The sequence below is a fragment of the Triticum dicoccoides genome, chromosome 2B (assembly GCF_002162155.2).
Source record: "Triticum dicoccoides isolate Atlit2015 ecotype Zavitan chromosome 2B, WEW_v2.0, whole genome shotgun sequence".
Lineage (NCBI taxonomy): Eukaryota > Viridiplantae > Streptophyta > Magnoliopsida > Poales > Poaceae > Triticum > Triticum dicoccoides.
In genome coordinates, this window is record NC_041383.1 from 157241863 (window position 1) to 157259852 (window position 17990).

Here is a 17990-nt window from a genome sequence, read left to right on the forward strand (position 1 = left end):
GGACAAACACTCCTCGGCTATTGGCCGTGGAGGTGGAAGCCGATGGTCGGTCAACAAAGTTTTGTACAATGCGGATCCGAGCATTAATGACGCAAAGTACTTGGATACATAGAGTCATTACACATAATTTGTGATTTTACTAGGGATATCGATCCTTAATTCGGCCTCCCGTGCCCGCATTAAGGCTCGGGGGCTACTGGGCTTTGGGCTTATTATTTACAAATATTAAAGGGGCACATCGATCCCCTGATCTGGTGTTGCCACCCGACCAGTGTCTCGGGGGCTACTGCATTGCCTGTTCTATGCAGAAAATTTTAAGTGCAATATAGTTTCCGAGGAGATTTTGATCCTCAGGTTGGTCGGCCGCACCCAACCTGAGTCTCGAGGACTGAGCACGCCGCTTTTCGTGTCCCGAAGTATTCTGCCGAGCTAGGACTTGATCCTCAGATCGATTTTGCAAATCAACCTGAGTCTCGGCGGCTACGGGGATCAGCGGTAATATGTCATCCTTCATGTGCATCTCAGGTTTTAGACGGATACCCACCTTGAGGGCTACTGGCTATGTATCTCGGCAGAGAATAAATTGCACCAATCAAAAATATTGACAAAAATCGGCCCACATTCGGGGTGGTGCACCACCTCGGAAGCAGTCCGACATAAAGCTCGGGCGCTAGTGGCTGGCTCCATAGAGGGCATTTCCGGCATTAAGCTCGGCTAAACTCCTTCAAACTTGTTTGAACCAAGGTGATTTACGACACCTCGGATACAGTCCGGCGTTGGAGCTCGGATACATAGTCCGGCGTTGGAGCTCGGATACAGTCCAGCGTTGGAGCTCGGATACAGTCCAGTGTTGGAGCTCGGATACATAGTCCGGCGTTAGAGCTGGGAAGCAGTCCGGCATTGGTGCTCGGCTGCAAAAGATACCTCGCATGCAGTCCGGCGTTGGAGCTCGGACGCAAGAGGACACTGCCTTCTGGGAATAACTTCAAACCCGAGGCATGGCATAAAAATAACAAGGCATTGATAAAGGCCGTAAACTTAAAGGGGCTCCTCGGATACCCAACGTATAAACTTGTCGAATGCATTTCGGCGATCCTCCAGATCGAAGATGAGAAGATTTGTTGAACCAGTTTTCAAGACTGGCAACCGAAGATGAAGAACAGTTCGGAAGAATCGAGGAGCGTCCCTAACTTGAAGACCGGTTCAGGGGGCTACTGACGGTGTCCTGGACTAGGGGGTACTCACCATGTCGTCTACCGATCAGTTGGATTGGGCCGAGGACCCCCATGGCCATATACTCATGGGCCAGTCCGGACAGTTGCCGCATACAAGGAAGATTCCACAAGACTTGGCGATCAAGACAAGGACTCCTCCCCACCGGCGTATTCGTCTAGGACTCTTGTTATCCTAGGCCTTTGGTGCATTATATAAACCAGGGCCAGGCTAGTCGACAGATATACAATATACAACAACAATCATACCATAGGCTAGCTTCTAGGGTTTAGCCTCCTTGATCTCGTGGTAGATCTACTCTTGTAATACCCACATCATCAATAGCAATCAAGCAGGACGTAGGGTTTTACCTCCATCAAGAGGGCCCGAACCTGGGTAAAACATCATGTCCCTTGTCTCCTGTTACCATTGATCCTAAGACGCACTGCTTGGGACCCCCTACCCGAGATCCGCCAGTTTTGACACCGACACTGAGTGCTTCTACTGCAAGCAGACTGGACACTAGAAGCGGAACTGCCCCAAGTATTTGGCGGATAAGAAGGATGGCAAAGTGAACAAAGGTATATGTGATATACATGTTATTGATGTGTACCTTACTAATGCTCACAGTAGTACCTAGGTATTTGATACTGGTTCTGTTGCTAATATTTGCAACTCGAAACAGGGACTACGGATTAAGCGAATATTGGCTAAGGACGAGGTGACGATGCGTGTGGGAAATGGTTCCAAAGTTGACGTGATCGCGGTCGGCACGCTACCTCTACATCTACCATCGGGATTAGTTTTAGACCTAAATAATTGTTATTTGGTGCTAGCGTTGAGCATGAACATTATATCTGGATCTTGTTTGATGCAAGACGGTTATTCACTTAAGTCAGAGAATAATGGTTGTTCTATTTATATGAGTAATATCTTTTATGGTCATGCACCCTTGAAGAGTGGTCTATTTTTATTGAATCTCGATAGTAGTGATACACATATTCATAGTGTTGAAACCAAAAGATAGAGAGTTAATAATGATAGTGCAACTTATTTGTGGCACTGCCGTTTAGGTCATATCGGTGTAAAGCGCATGAAGAAACTCCATACTGATGGGCTTTTGGAATCACTTGATTATGAATCACTTGGTACTTGCGAACCATGCCTCATGGGCAAGATGACTAAAACGCCGTTCTCCAGAACTATGGAGCGAGCAACTGATTTGTTGGAAATCATACATACTGATGTTTGTGGTCCAATGAATGTTGAGGCTCGCAGCGGGTATCGTTATTTTCTCACATTCGCAGATGATTTGAGCAGATATGGGTATATCTACTTAATGAAACACAAGTCTAAAACATTTGAAAAGTTCAAAGAATTTCAGAGTGAAGTGGAAAATCATCGATCTGATCGTGAAGGAGAATATTTGAGTTACGAGTTCGGTTTACATTTGAAACAATACGGAATAGTTTCGCAACTCACGCCACCCGGAACACCACAACGAAATGGTGTGTCTGAACGTTGTAATCGTACTTTACTAGATATGGTGCGATCTATGATGTCTCTTACTGATTTACCACTATCATTTTGGGGTTATGCTTTAGAGACGGCCACATTCACGTTAAATAGGGCACCATCAAAATCCGTTGAGACGACGCCTCATTGTAACACCCCAAAAATTTAACCAAAATTTTGATAATAAAATCCTGCCATGAGTTTAAAAAAAATTGCCTGCAAGAATATTTCTGTTGATTTCAGAGCATCTCTTTTAATATTAGGGAGTTTTTCCCAAGTGGAGCTTTCCAAAAACATTTTTGAACTTCTATGCCATGTCATTAAAACAATTTCTAAATCAGTAGATTTATTTATTAAATTATTTCACCATGAGCTTTAATCATTAAAATGGCTTGTTTTAAATTTTGGAGCTCTGTTTGTACTGCAACCAGTTGATAACTTTAACTAATATTCCAACCAAAATTTGGAGATGTCATGTGTTGTCCCTAGATCACTTTTGTGTAATAATAAATTATTTCATTGCTTATTTTGAGTGTTACACATGTTTTTCTTCTCTGGTCCAGTGGACAATTTTGCACTACAACCCAATTAAATATTTCCCTAGAGCCTCCACCAAAATTATGGGATGTCAGTAGTAGCATGCCATCCAACTTTATGCAAAAACATAGTGATGTTCTTTGGAAAATTTGAGTGCATCAACCTCCTTTTCATTCTGGACCAGACTTGTGTTTTCTACTGCAACCCCATCCTTTCTTACTCTAGTGATCTTGTGCTTTCTCATGCTGGTAGTCAACCCTGCAAAACCCCTAAGTCCAGGAGCATGCTCTCTTTGGAACACTTTTGGTCCTTGTAATAATGCCATTTACTCCCTGTCCAGAATTGTAGATTTGCAAAACTTGCAGTAGCAAGTTTCTCCTTTTCGCAAACCAACTTCACCACCCTCTCTTACATCCATAGAGACACTGGTCTGGAGAATTTGGCCACTCCAAGAACTACCTAGGTGCCTTTGGCATTTTGTCAAACACCCTGAGTGCACAGCCAGATTTGGCATGACTTCAAGTTTACTTGGTGAACTTGAGCCCCTGACCAATCCACCATGTCCCTTGATTCCATTGCTAACCCTAGACTAGACCTGTTTATTGCCAGCCTCAACCGCGACCTCTAGGCTGCCCTGGCATTTCATCGAGCATGTCTCGGGCGTGCTCTAGGCGCGCCCAGAGCGTGCGTTTGGCACCCACGAGCGCCTGAGCCGCCGCATCACGCCCCGCACTCAATCCGGTCCGTGATCGACCGCAGCCAGCACGCCGTGTCCCCTTGCACCGCCACACCACCCCGACCAACCTGGCACCCCACAGCGCCACCGTCAGGACGGCCGTGGCGGCTAGCTGACGGACGCTTGCAGGCCCCGGCCGTGTCGGCGCCGCCCAAGCCGCCAGCGCTTGCCACCTGCCTCCTGGAGCAGTGCGTGCTCATCCACAGCTTCGTCCTCTAGTGCACGTCGCCGCCACGTCGCCCTAGCTACAGAACGGCGGTCGCCGGCAAGCTTATCCACGGCCACTGCAAACCGACTCAGATGTGCTATAAAAGAGGCCCCCGAGCTCAAACACACACACAGGCAGCCTCACACCATTCCGCTCGTGCCCCCTTGGCCGTCAATCGAAGGGAGGGAGTCGTCTTCTTCCTCTCCGGCAACTCCAACTGCCACCACTGCCCCGGCCATTCCGGCGCCACCAAGGCCTCCCCCTCTCCACTCTCTCCACCAGGAGCCTTCCTTTCCTCCCGTGAGCCCGTACCCCTGCTCGATTTCGATCGGGAACCACCGCGGCCCCAAAATCACTTTGTCCCCGAAGCCTCCTCCGCCGCGAAGCTCACCGCCGGCAGCTCACACCGTCCCCGCCGACCAAGCGACCATCGGGAGGACCGCCCCAGTCTAGCGGATCCATCCCCAACCTCGGGGGCCCGCGAGAAGCCGCCAAGCACCGGCGACGATCGCTGGAGTCCCCGCCTCTGTTTGGCCAGAGGAAGAAGAGGGAAGGAGACTGGTCAAACCTGACTAGTGGGGCCCCTGGACCCACTGTCAGTGACCCCGCCCAGTCCACGTGGGTTAAGTGGAAGCGCATTTCAAAAATGCTCCTTCGACGCGTACGTATATTCGAAACGTTTTCTTTTCTGTTTTTTTTTAAAACAGATTTTTGACAAAACTTTGACCGGCTGTATCTTTTTAAATACAACTCCTAATAAATTAATTCTTTTTCCTACCTCTCTCAAATATTGTCTAGTTTATTTTAGGATTTATTTGAAAAAAATTCAAGACAAATTTTTGTGTTGTTTTGTTTTTGTGTGTTAATTCATATATATTCTTTTAAATAGGATTTTTGAAGATTTCAAGATGTTTTGGATGCACCCTTCTTTCCCATGACCTGAAGGCAAGCATTCTGAACCCTAGTGTAAATTTTTTGTGTGTGTTGTTTGACTCGGTGACAACAACACCCCGACATGTACATGGGACATTTTATGTGAGGATGTGATCCTATTCATGGGTGCATATTAATGAGTTTATGCTAATGAAGTTGACATGATTTGTGATGGAAATCACCGTCATACGTCTTTCATGCATACCGGAAGGGAAGCCGGGAAGGCCTCTATCTTGGGTAGACACGGTCTTGTCCCTAATCCTCCGTCGAGACGGTCGTGTCCGGTATGGCATGAGGGGTATGTCGCGTGATGTTTCTATCTGTTGTTTGAAATATATGCATTGTTATGCTAATCATGCAGGAAATATTACAACCTCCTGAGTCGACCGTAGATCGAGTCTTGTGCCAGAAACCCCCATACTTGCTTCGTACTACCACTCGTCTCTACAATAAGTAGGGTATGGTTCAGTAAGTTGTCAACCCCTTTCCTAGCACACACCATACAGAGAGGCCGTGGTGGAAGATACTGGAGGCATCCGGTAGTCATGCCACCGGGTCCGGGAGCATGGGTGTTTCGGTTGTAGCCGAAGGGGGTAGCTTCCCTAGTTTTGCGCGCGGTATAAATTTTGTGATCTCATGTTACGTCGAGGTTGTAGCCTCCCCACTTAGAGTTTTGCTTGATAGGTGTCGTGGGTGATTCCAGACACATGTGAGTTAAGCTGGTGTGTGCAAGTTAGGTGTGTTTCCAACAAAAAGACCGTAGACGGAATTAGTCCCGATGGACTAAAGGAATCCGTTACTCGTGGGTAAAGAGTACACCCTCTGCAGAGATTAAACCTATTCGAATAGCCGTGTCCATGGTTAAGGACTACAGTCTGGGATGGGTCAAGTGTCGGTCTTAGTGTCGGTCTTCGAAGGTGAAACTGTTAAACCAGAACTAGAATTACTACCTGTGACTTGTGATAATTATGATTATTATTATTGTTGACTAACCCGTGTTATTATTGTTATTATCGAGTATCCCTGGGATGGTTCTACCTCCGGGATATTCACTATGATTGTTTCTTCTAAAGCCCTTTATCTGGTGTCGCTCAGACGCCCGACTGTGGCATTTCTTTTAAAACCCTTTATGTGGTGTCGCTCAGACGCCCGACTGTGGTATTTCTTTTAAAGCCCTTTATGTGGTGTCGCTCAGACGCCCGACTGTGGCATTTCTTTTAAAGCCCTTTATGTGGTGTCGCTCAGACGCCCGACTGTGGCATTTCTTTTAAAACCCTTTATGTGGTGTCGCTCAGACGCCCGACTGTGGTATTTCTTTTAAGCCCTTTTTGTGGTGTCGCTCAGACGCCCGACTGTGGCATTTCTTTTAAAGCCCTTTATGTGGTGTCGCTAAGACGCCCGACTGTGGCATGCTTGTTGTTTATTTCATAATTTTTATATTGCTATATTATTACATATTCATAATTAACATGCTCGTACGCATCAGAGTTTTATTTATCATTTGTGACTGACGTCATGAGCATAAAATATTTTCAACACATCATTGTCATATTATGCCTGTGATCATAATGTTTGCGAGTACATTCAAAGTACTCACTGGCTTGTCCCTGGCTATTGTCTTGGCCAGATTTTCTTGCGCGGAGAGGAGCGACCATGCCGACAGTCCCGGAACCTAAGCAACGGTGATAGCAGCATCGTGAAGATAGGAGTTAACCTGGTCAGCCGTTCCTATGGGAATTGGAGTCCCATAGACACTGATGATCCACAAACCGCTTCCGCCATCAACCATTAGAAACCTTTTGTTGTACTCACAGGCCAGAATGGCCTTGTACTACATTTTTTAATTTTGCTTGGAATTTCTGTATCAAGTTGGTGCCTCATCAGCTAACAGTTATCCTGGGGCTGGTGAGCACACAGGCCATTTTCTAGAATTTAATACCCGGAGAATCGGTCCCCACAGACTTGGTACCAGAGCCAGGCTGACCATTGGCTAATCCTATCTTAGCCAGGTCGGATAACTTAGGTAAACCAACCTACCAGACCCTAACCAAAACCCCAGCCAAGCTTCTCGTGCAAGATAGCCACACAATGATCCCGACACTTTTGGCAGTCGGTGCCCAACCTATCAGCCTAGCCTATCAATCACACGCCAGTGACCGATGGCAAAAATGTCTCATTCGCAAGCGTGCGAAGGAAGACTCCGTTCCCTTTTCTATAAAAAGGGCACACTAGCCTCAAGCCAGCACAACACAGCCTCTTCCCCAACCTAGCCACAATGCCTGGTCCCATAGTGCACAATGAGACCACAACAACCAATCTTGGAGGTTTTGTGACCATACTCGCAAACCTCACCCGTCGTGCCTACGCGTTAGAAGAGCCCCCAGAATATGTTGTGTACCAAGGACCCATGAGCGGTGAGGACCGCCAATTCTGGGCCACTGTGCACATCTACGGTAGGGGTCTATCGCCAGAACGCCCCTACAGGTTCACCGGAAGAACAACTTCCTTCGAGCCACAAGCCATCCAGCTAGCCGCTCGAGAAGCTATAGTTCAACTCCGGCAGTTGTCGCCCAGAGTTAACTGTCGCTCGTTCTACTACTACCCCGGGCGTGAAGGGTATGGTAGACCACCCCAAGTCACCAACAGAGATCACGAGACAGATCCCGTGTTGTTGCACCTAGTGCGCTATGTAAGTGCACTTGAGGCATTGTTCGATCAAATCACTATTGATCTGATCGCAGCTCGAGGAGAGCTGGTTCACCGAGCCCCGGCAAGCAGGGAAGCCGAGTCCGACGCCGACAACCCAGTCGTGCTGTTTGGACACCTGATCGAGACCCTGAGGTCAGCTCCAACCAGCGACCAAGGTGTCTTGATGACCCCAGAAGTGCTTCGTCACCTTTTGGGAGCACACTCCAGCGGGATTGTGGCCAACAATCCCCGCGATGGTCATCATCGCTACCCCGACCCTGTAGTCCCTCCGCCATTTCCGACTAATCCCGGCAGTGAGACACGTGGAGAAGCCTCGGCATCCACCAGGCACGCTCATTTAGACATAAACGAGGTAGATTAAGCCGTACGAGTAGTACCGAGTCTCAGTGTATCCCCGCTTTGTAATCGTGTAACCTTGTGTATTAACACAGCCTGTCATTGTGCCTCTGTTTTAATAGTAGTCTTGCGTATTTTTGTCAGCGCATAGTTGCACATTTTCCGGGCACAACTACCAAAACCAACCCCGACGACACCCACAGTAACATGTCTCTTTATAAGATATGTGTATCTCTGACACTGACCCCAACCTTTGGAGATAAACTGGCAGATTTATTACCGTTCACCACGGTAAATAAACCAGCCCAGATGCTATATAAGAAGGCCACCTTGTGACCTTACCCAGCAACCTTCACCTCATGCACCACTCTCACGACCATTTCTTGCCATGCCGAGCCCTAGTATTTATCGGAGAACCCCAGATGCAACCCCAGGTAGCTTTGTCAAAATATTGTGGGACTTTACCTGCAGTACCATGGGTTCTACCCAGCCGCCCCAGTACGAGCTGTTCAAATCGAGAATCACCCCTTCCACCTCGGAATATTGGGCAGCAGTACACATTCCTCCCGTAGACTCCAACCAAGATCCAACGGAGGTTTCCTTAGTGGGAAAATCTATGCCGACTCCACACTTGGCCATAGAAGCTGCTGCGAACGAAGCAATTGCTCGTCTTCGATCCGCAGTACCCTATGCCCGCGAACGAGGATATTATTATTTTCCGAGCCGTGCAACGCCCGGGGGAGTAACATCTTTCCCCGGTGGGCGGATTGAGAGAGACCCAGTACTGGCCAACCTCATCCAATACATCATCGCTCAAGAGCATTTGAACCAGCGTGTGATGGATTATCTCCAGAATCTCACTGATCTGAATCCTCAGATTGCCATCGGCAGACCACTGAGGCCCGATCCGGAGAGGCGCATACATCGACTGATCAATCCCCTTCCTCCGATAGAAGAGGAGTGCATTCCACTACCAGAGACTTTTCCTCGAGACCCTGTCCAGTTACCATTCTCATTTTAGACGCCACTGTTGTGCTTGTTAGTTAAGCATTAGTAATACGTTGTAACTTATGCATGGTACCTCGAATTTGTGCGACGAGTCGAGTATTTAGTTTCTACTTTTGTGAGTGGTTTTCTTCATGAGAAACCTGTGTAACCGCAAAAATCCGGGAATGAGATTTCTTTTCCAGAATTGCTGCATCTTTTATCCTCTCACTACATGGATTATTTATTTTTATTCACACAGCACCACGGCAGCAGACCCACAACCACTCGGACTCTTACACTGCTTGCAAATACACGCAACCAAGTTGCATCTCACCAACCACCCTTCTAAGCACTCCACATGCCTCCAAGGGAGAGATTAGCGGATAATCATCCGGATACTAATCACCTCCAGCACACCGATAACAGTTAACACCCGGGATTACGCCTAATCCCCGTGATCACCGCCACCACGGAGAGCCAGCAACCAGGCGACAGCATCACGACGATCATCATAGATCATCGCGCACAGGAGCACAGTGAGCCCCAGCACTGCCGCCAGCCCTCCACACACCAGGATCATGTACCAGTCCGGCACCGCCTCCACCATTGGAGCCTCGTCTCGAGCTCCGGTAAGCAGAAATGGAGGAGAAGGAGGAGGAGAAACGAGGCCAGGTGCGAGGATGTAGAAGAAGCACCACGATCGTTTTATAGCTCGAGATCGGTGTACAGTGGGCAAAGTCCACCAGCGCCGCTCGTCGCCCGATCGCCGGTGTTCGGAGGCGAATCAGCGAGCAGTGCCGACAGCGCACTGGCCCGCGAGGTGAGTGCACACTGCACCGGCAGCAAGCACGCCGCGCACTACCACAGTACGACCTAGATGCCCTACGCGCTAGACGTTGCCGATGGAGAAAGCTAGGAAAACGCGCGGGAGAGAGGAAGAAGAGAGAGCTAGAGGAAGGAGGAGAGACTGACAGTGGGCCCTGGTCCCACCTGTCAGCCAGAGGGAGCATTGTGCTCTCAGGTGCGACCAGCGTATTGTAGAATTTAGAATTTATTCTAAATTCACGGCGTCCAGCGTAGAAATCGCTCGTTTTTCCTAAATGTGGAACTTCTCCACACAACGCCAGTACCACACTGTAGTTACTCACCACTTATTGCCCTCTCACTGTAGCCACTTTTACTGCTTAAGTAAAATGATCTTTTGACCAGGTAAAAGTATTTTATTTTACAACCCTTAGCAAATCTCGAGGACGAGATTTTTCTTAAGGGTGTTAGTAATTGTAACACCCCAAAAATTTAACCAAATTTTTGATAATAAAATCCTGCCATGATTTTTTTAAAAAAATTGCCTGCAAGAATATTTATGTTGATTTCAGAGCATCTCTTTTAATATTAAGGAGTTTTTCCCAAGTGGAGCTTTCCAAAAACATTTTTGAACTTCTATGCCATCTCATTAAAACAATTTCTAAATCAGTAGATTTATTTATTAAATTATTTCACCCAGAGCTTTAATCATTAAAATGGCTTGTTTTACATTTTAGATCTCTGTTTGTACTGCAACCAGTTGATAACTTTAACTAATATTCCAATCAAAATTTGGAGATGTCATGTGTTGTCCCTAGATCACTTTTGTGTAATAATAAAATTATTTCATTGCTTATTTTGAGTGTTACACATGTTTTTCTTTTCTGGTCCAGTGGACAATTTTGCACTACAACCCAATTAAATATTTCCCTAGAGCCTCCACCAAAATTATGGGATGTCAGTAGTAGCATGCCATCCAACTTTATGCAAAAATATAGTGATGTTCTTTGGAAAATTTGAGTGCATCAACCTCCTTTTCATTCTGGACCAGACTTGTGTTTTCTACTGCAACCCCATCCTTTCTTACTCTAGTGATCTTGTGCTTTCTCATGCTGGTAGTCAACCCTGCAAAACCCCTAAGTCCAGGAGCATGCTCTCTTTGGAACACTTTTGGTCCTTGTAATAATGCCATTTACTCCCTGTCTAGAATTGTAGATTTGCAAAACTTGCACTAGCAAGTTTCTCCTTTTCGCAAACCAACTTCACCACCCTCTCTTACATCCATAGGGACACTGATCTGGAGAATTTGGCCACTCCAAGAACTACCTAGGTGCCTTTGGCATTTTGTCAAACACCCTGAGTGCACAGCCAGATTTGGCATGACTTCAAGTTTACTTGGTGAACTTGAGCCCCTGACCAATCCACCATGTCCCTTGATTCCATTGCTAATCCTAGACTAGACCTGTTTATTGCCAGCCTCAACCGCGACCTCTAGGCTGCCCTGGCATTTCATCGAGCATGTCCCGGGCGTGCTCTGGGCGCGCCCAGAGCGTGCGTTTGGCACCCACGAGCGCCCAAGCCGCCGCGTCATGCCCCGCACTCAATCCGGTACGTGACCGACCGCAGCCAGCACGCCGTGTCCCCTTGCACCACCACACCACCCCGACCAACCTGGCACCCCACAGTGCCACCGTCAGGACGGCCGTGGCGGCTAGCTGACGGACGCTTGCAGGCCCCGGCCGTGTCGGTGCCGCCCAAGCCGCCAGCGCTTGCCACCTGCCTCCTGGAGCAGTGCGTGCTCATCCACAACTTCGTCCTTTAGCGCGCGTCGCCGCCACATCGCCCTAGCTACAGAACGGCGGTCGCTGGCAAGCTTATCCACGGCTACCGCAAACCGACTCGGATGTGCTATAAAAGAGGCCCCCGAGCTCAAACCCGCACGCAGGCAGCCTCACACCATTCCGCTCGTGCCCCCTTGGCCGTCAATCGAAGGGAGGGAGTCGTCTTCTTCCTCTCCGGCAACTCCAACCGCCACCACTGCCCCGACCATTCCGGTGCCACCAGGGCCTCCCCCTCTCCACTCTCTCCACCAGGAGCCTTCCTTTCCTCCCGTGAGCCCGTCCCCCTGCTCGATTTCGATCGGGAACCACCGCGGCGCCAAAATCACTTTGTCCCCGAAGCCTCCTCCGTCGCGAAGCTCGCCACCGGCAGCTCACGCCATCCCCGCCGACCCAGCGACCACCGGGAGGACCGCCCCAGTCTAGCGGATCCATCCCCACCCTCGGGGGCCCGCGAGAAGCCGCCAAACGCCAGCGACGATCGTCGGAGTCCCCGCCTCTGTTCGGCCAGAGGAAGAAGAGGGAAGGAGACTGGTCAAACCTGACCAGTGGGGCCCCTGGACCCACTGTCAGTGACCCCGCCCAGTCCACGTGGGTTAAGTGGAAGTGCATTTCAAAAATGCGCCTTCGACGTGTACGTATATTCGAAACGTTTTCTTTTCTGTTTTTATTTAAAAACAGATTTTTGACAAAACTTTGACCGGCTGTATCTTTTTAAATACAACTCCTAATAAATTAATTCTTTTTCCTACCTCTCTAAAATATTATCTAGTTTATTTTAGGATTTATTTGAAAAAAATTCAAGATAACTTTTTGTGCTGTTTTGTTTTTGTGTGTTAATTCATATATATTCTTTTAAATTGGATTTTTGAAGATTTCAAGATGTTTTGGATGCACCCTTCTTTCCCATGACCTGAAGGCAAGCATTCTGAACCCTGGTGTAAATTTTTTGTGTGTGTTGTTTGACTCGGTGACAACACCACTCCGACATGTACATGCGACATTTTATGTGAGGATGTGATCTTATTCATGGGTGCATATTAATGAGTTTATGCTAATGATGTTGACATGATTTGTGATGGAAATCACCATCATACGTCTTTCATGCATACCGGAAGGGAAGCCGGGAAGGCCTCTATCTTGGGTAGACACGGTCTTGTCCCTAATCCTCCGTCGAGACGGTCGTGTCCGGTATGGCATGAGGGGTATGTCGTGTGATGTTTCTATCTGTTGTTTGAAATATATGCATTATTATGCTAATCATGCAGGAAATATTACAACCTCCTGAGTCGACCGTAGGTCGAGTCTTGTGCCAGTAACCCCCATACTTTCTTCGTACTACCACTCATCTCTACAATAAGTAGGGTATGGTTCAGTAAGTTGTCAACCCTTTTCCTAGCACATACCATACAGAGAGGCCGTGGTGGAAGATACTGGAGGCATCCGGTAGTCATGCCACCGGGTCCGGGAGCATGGGTATTTCGGTTGTAGCCGAAGGGGGTAGCTTCCCCAGTTTTGCGCGCGGTATAAATTTTGTGATCCCATGTTACGTCGAGGTTGTAGCCTCCCCACTTAGAGTTTTGCTTGACAGGTGTCGTGGGTGATTCCAGACACATGTGAGTTAAGCTGGTGTGTGCAAGTTAGGTGTGTTTCCAACAAAAAGACCGTAGACGGAATTAGTCCCGATGGACTAAAGGAATCCGTTACTCATGGGTAAAGAGTACACCCTCTGCAGAGATTAAACCTATTCGAATAGCCGTGTCCATGGTTAAGCACTACAGTCTGGGATGGGTTAAGTGTCGGTCTTAGTGTCGGTCTTCGGAGGTGAAACTGTTAAACCAGAACTGGAATTACTACCTGTGACTTGTGATAATTATGATTATTATTATTGTTGATTAACCTGCGTTATTATTGTTATTATCGAGTATCCCTGGGATGGTTCTACCTCCGGGATATTCACTATGATTGTTTCTTCTAAAGCCCTTTATGTGGTGTCGCTCAGACGCCCGACTGTGGCATTTCTTTTAAAACCCTTTATGTGGTGTCGCTCAGACGCCCGACTGTGGTATTTCTTTTAAAGCCCTTTATGTGGTGTCGCTAAGACGCCCAACTGTGGCATGCTTGTTGTTTATTTCATAATTTTTATATTGCTATGTTATTACATATTCATAATTAACATGCTCGTACGCATCAGGGTTTTATTTATCATTTGTGACTGACGTCATGAGCATAAAATGTTTTTAGCACATCATTGTCATATTATGCCTGTGATCATAATGTTTGCGAGTACATTCAAAGTACTCACTGGCTTGTCCCTGGCTATTGTCTTGGCCAGATTTTCTTGCGCGGAGAGGAGCGACCATGCCGACAGTCCCGGAACCTAAGCAACGGTGATAGCAGCATCACGAAGATAGGAGTTAACCTGGTCAGCCGTTCCTGTGGGAATTGGAGTCCCATAGACACTGATGATCCACAAACCGCTTCCTCCATCAACCATTAGAAACCTTTTGTTGTACTCACAGGCCAGAATGGCCTTGTACTACATATTTTTTTTTATTTTTCTTGGAATTTCTGTATCAAGTTGGTGCCTCATCAGCTAACAGTTATCCTGGGGCTGGTGAGCACACAGGCCATTTTCTGGAATTTAAAACCCGGAGAATCGGTCCCCACACTCATGATCTATGGTTTGGCAAGAAACCAAAGTTGTCGTTTCTTAAAATTTGGGGCTGCGATGCTTATGTGAAGAAACTTCAACCAGATAAGCTCGAACCGAAATCGGAGAAATGTGTCTTCATAGGATACCCAAAAGAGACTGTTGGGTACACCTTCTATCACAGATCTGAAGGCAAGATTTTTGTTGCAAAATTCGGATTCTTTGTAGAGAAGGAGTTTCTCTCGAAAGAAGTGAGTGGGAGGAAAGTAGAACTTGATGAGGTAACTGTACCTGCTCCCTTATTGGAAAGTAGTTCATCACAAGAACCGGTTCCTGTGACAACTACACCAATCAGTGAGGAAGCTAATGATATTGATCATGAAACTTCAGATCAAGTTTCTACTGAACCTCGTAGGTCTACCAGAGTAAGATCCGCACCAGAGTGGTACGGTAATCCTATTCTGGAAGTCATGTTACTTGACCATGATGAACCTACGAACTATGAGGAAGCGATGATGAGCCCAGATTCCGCAAAATGGCTAGAGGCCATGAAATCTGAGATGGGATCCATGTATGAGAACAAAGTATGGACTTTGGTTGACTTGCCCAATGATCGGCAAGCCATTGAGAATAAATGGATTTTTAAGAAGAAGATTGACGCTGATGGTAATGTAACTATCTATAAAGCTCGACTTGTTGCAAAAGGTTTTTGACAAGTTCAAGGGGTTGACTACGATGAGACTTTCTCACCCGTAGCGATGCTTAAGTCTGTCCGAATCATGTTAGCAATTGCTGCATTTTATGATTATGAAATTTGGCAAATGGATGTCAAAACTGCATTTTTGAATGGATTTCTGGAAGAAGAGTTGTATATGATGCAGCCAGAAGGTTTTGTTGATCCAAAAGGTGCTAACAAAGTGTGCAAGCTCCAGCGTTCCATTTATGGACGGGTGCAAGCATCTCGGAGTTGGAATAAACGCTTTGATAGTGTGATCAAAGCATATGGTTTTATACAGACTTTTGGAGAAGCCTGTATTTACAAGAAAGTGAGTGGGAGCTCTGTAGAATTTCTGATATTATATGTAGATGACATATTATTAATTGGAAATGATATAGAATTTCTGGATAGCATAAAGGGATACTTGAATAAAAGTTTTTCTATGAAAGACCTCGGTGAAGCTGCTTATATATTGGGCATCAAGATTTATAGAGATAGATCAAGACGCTTAATTGGACTTTCACAAAGCACATACCTTGATAAAGTTTTGAAAAGGTTCAAAATGGATCAGGCAAAGAAAGGGTTCTTGCCCGTACTACAAGGTGTGAAGTTGAGTCAAACTCAATGCCCGACCACAGCAGAAGATAGAGAGAAAATGAAAGATGTTCCCTATGCTTCAGCCATAGGCTCTATCATGTATGCAATGCTGTGTACCAGACCTGACGTGTGCTTAGCAATAAGCTTGGCAGGAAGGTACCAAAGTAATCTAGGAGTGGATCACTGGACAGCGGTCAAGAACATCCTGAAATACCTGAAAAGGACTAAGGATATGTTTCTCATATATGGAGGTGATAAAGAGCTAGTCGTAAATGGTTACGTCGATGCAAGCTTTGACACTGATTCGGACGATTCTAAATCGCAAACCGGATACGTGTTTTTATTAAACGGTGGAGCTGTAAGTTGGTGCAGTTCTAAACAAAGCGTCGTGGCGGGATCTACATGTGAAGCGGAGTACATAGCTGCTTTGGAAGCAGCAAATGAAGGAGTTCATTTCCGATCTAGGTGTGATACCTAGTGCATCGGGACCAATGAAGATCTTCTGTGATAATACTGGTGCAATTGCCTTGGCAAAGGAATCCAGATTTCACAAGAGGACCAAGCACATCAAGAGACACTTCAATTCCATCCGGGATCAAGTCCAGGTGGGAGACATAGAGATTTGCAAGATACATACGGATCTAAATGTTGCAGACCCATTGACTAAGCCTCTTCCACGAGCAAAACATGATCAGCACCAAGACTCCATGGGTGTTAGAATCATTACTGTGTAATCTAGATTATTGACTCTAGTGCAAGTGGGAGACTGAAGGAAATATGCCCTAGAGGCAATAATAAAGTTATTATTTATTTCCTCATATCATGATAAATGTTTATTAGTCATGCTAGAATTGTATTAACCGAAAACATGATACATGTGTGAATACATAGACAAACATAGTGTCACTAGTATGCCTCTACTTGACTAGCTCCTGAATCAAAGATGGTTAAGTTTCCTAGCCATAGACACGAGTTGTCATTTGATTAACGGGATCACATCATTAGGAGAATAATGTGATTGACTTGACCCATTCCGTTAGCTTAGCACTTGATCATTTAGTATGTTGCTATTGCTTTCTTCATGACTTATACATGTTCCTATGACTATGAGATTATGCAACTCCCGTTTACCGGAGGAACACTTTGTGTGCTACCAAACGTCACAACGTAACTGGGTGATTATAAAGGAGCTCCACAGGTGTCTCCGAAGGTACATGTTGAGTTGGCGTATTTCGAGATTAGGATTTGTCACTCCGATTGTCGGAGAGGTATCTCTGGGCCCTCTCGGTAATGCACATCACTATAAGCCCTGCAAGCAATGTAGCTAATGAGTTAGTTACGGAATGATGCATTACGTAACGAGTAAAGAGACTTTTCGGTAACGAGATTGAACTAGGTATTAGATATCGACGATCGAATCTCGGGCAAGTAACATGCCGATGACAAAGGGAACAATGTATGTTGTTATGCAGTTTGACCGATAAAGATCTTCGTAGAATATGTAGGAGCCAATATGATCATCCAGGTTCCGCTATTGGCTATTGACCGAGAATAGTTCTAGGTCATGTCTACATAGTTCTCGAACCCATAGGGTCCGCACGCTTAACGTTACGATGATAGTTTTATTATGAGTTTATATATTTTGATGTACCGAAGGTTGTTCGGAGTCCCGGATGTGATCCAGGACATGACGAGGAGTCTCGAAATGGTCGAGACATAAAGATTGATATATTGGAAGCCTATATTTGGATATCGGAATTGTTCCGGGAGAAACCGGGATTTTTCCGGAGTACCGGGGGGTTATCGGAACCCCCCGGGGGTTATTGGGCCTACATGGGCCATGAGGGAGAAGAGGAGGGCCTTCCAGGGCAGGCCGTGCGCCCCCTCCCCCTAGTCCGAATAGGACAAGGAGGGGGGCGGAGCCCCCCTTTCCTCTTTCCCCTCCCCCCTTTCCTTCTCCACCAAGGCAAGAGGGGGGAGTCCTACTCCCGGTGGGAGTAGGACTCGTCCAGGCGCACCCCTTGGGGGCCGGCCGCACCTCCCCCTCCCTCCTTTATATACGGGGGCAGGGGGCACCCTAGAAGGCACAAGTTGATCTACGTGATCGTTCCTTAGCCGTGTGTGGTGCCCCCCTCCACCATATTCCACCTCGGTCATATTGACGCGGAGTTTAGGCGAAGCCCTGCGCTGGTAGAACATCATCATCG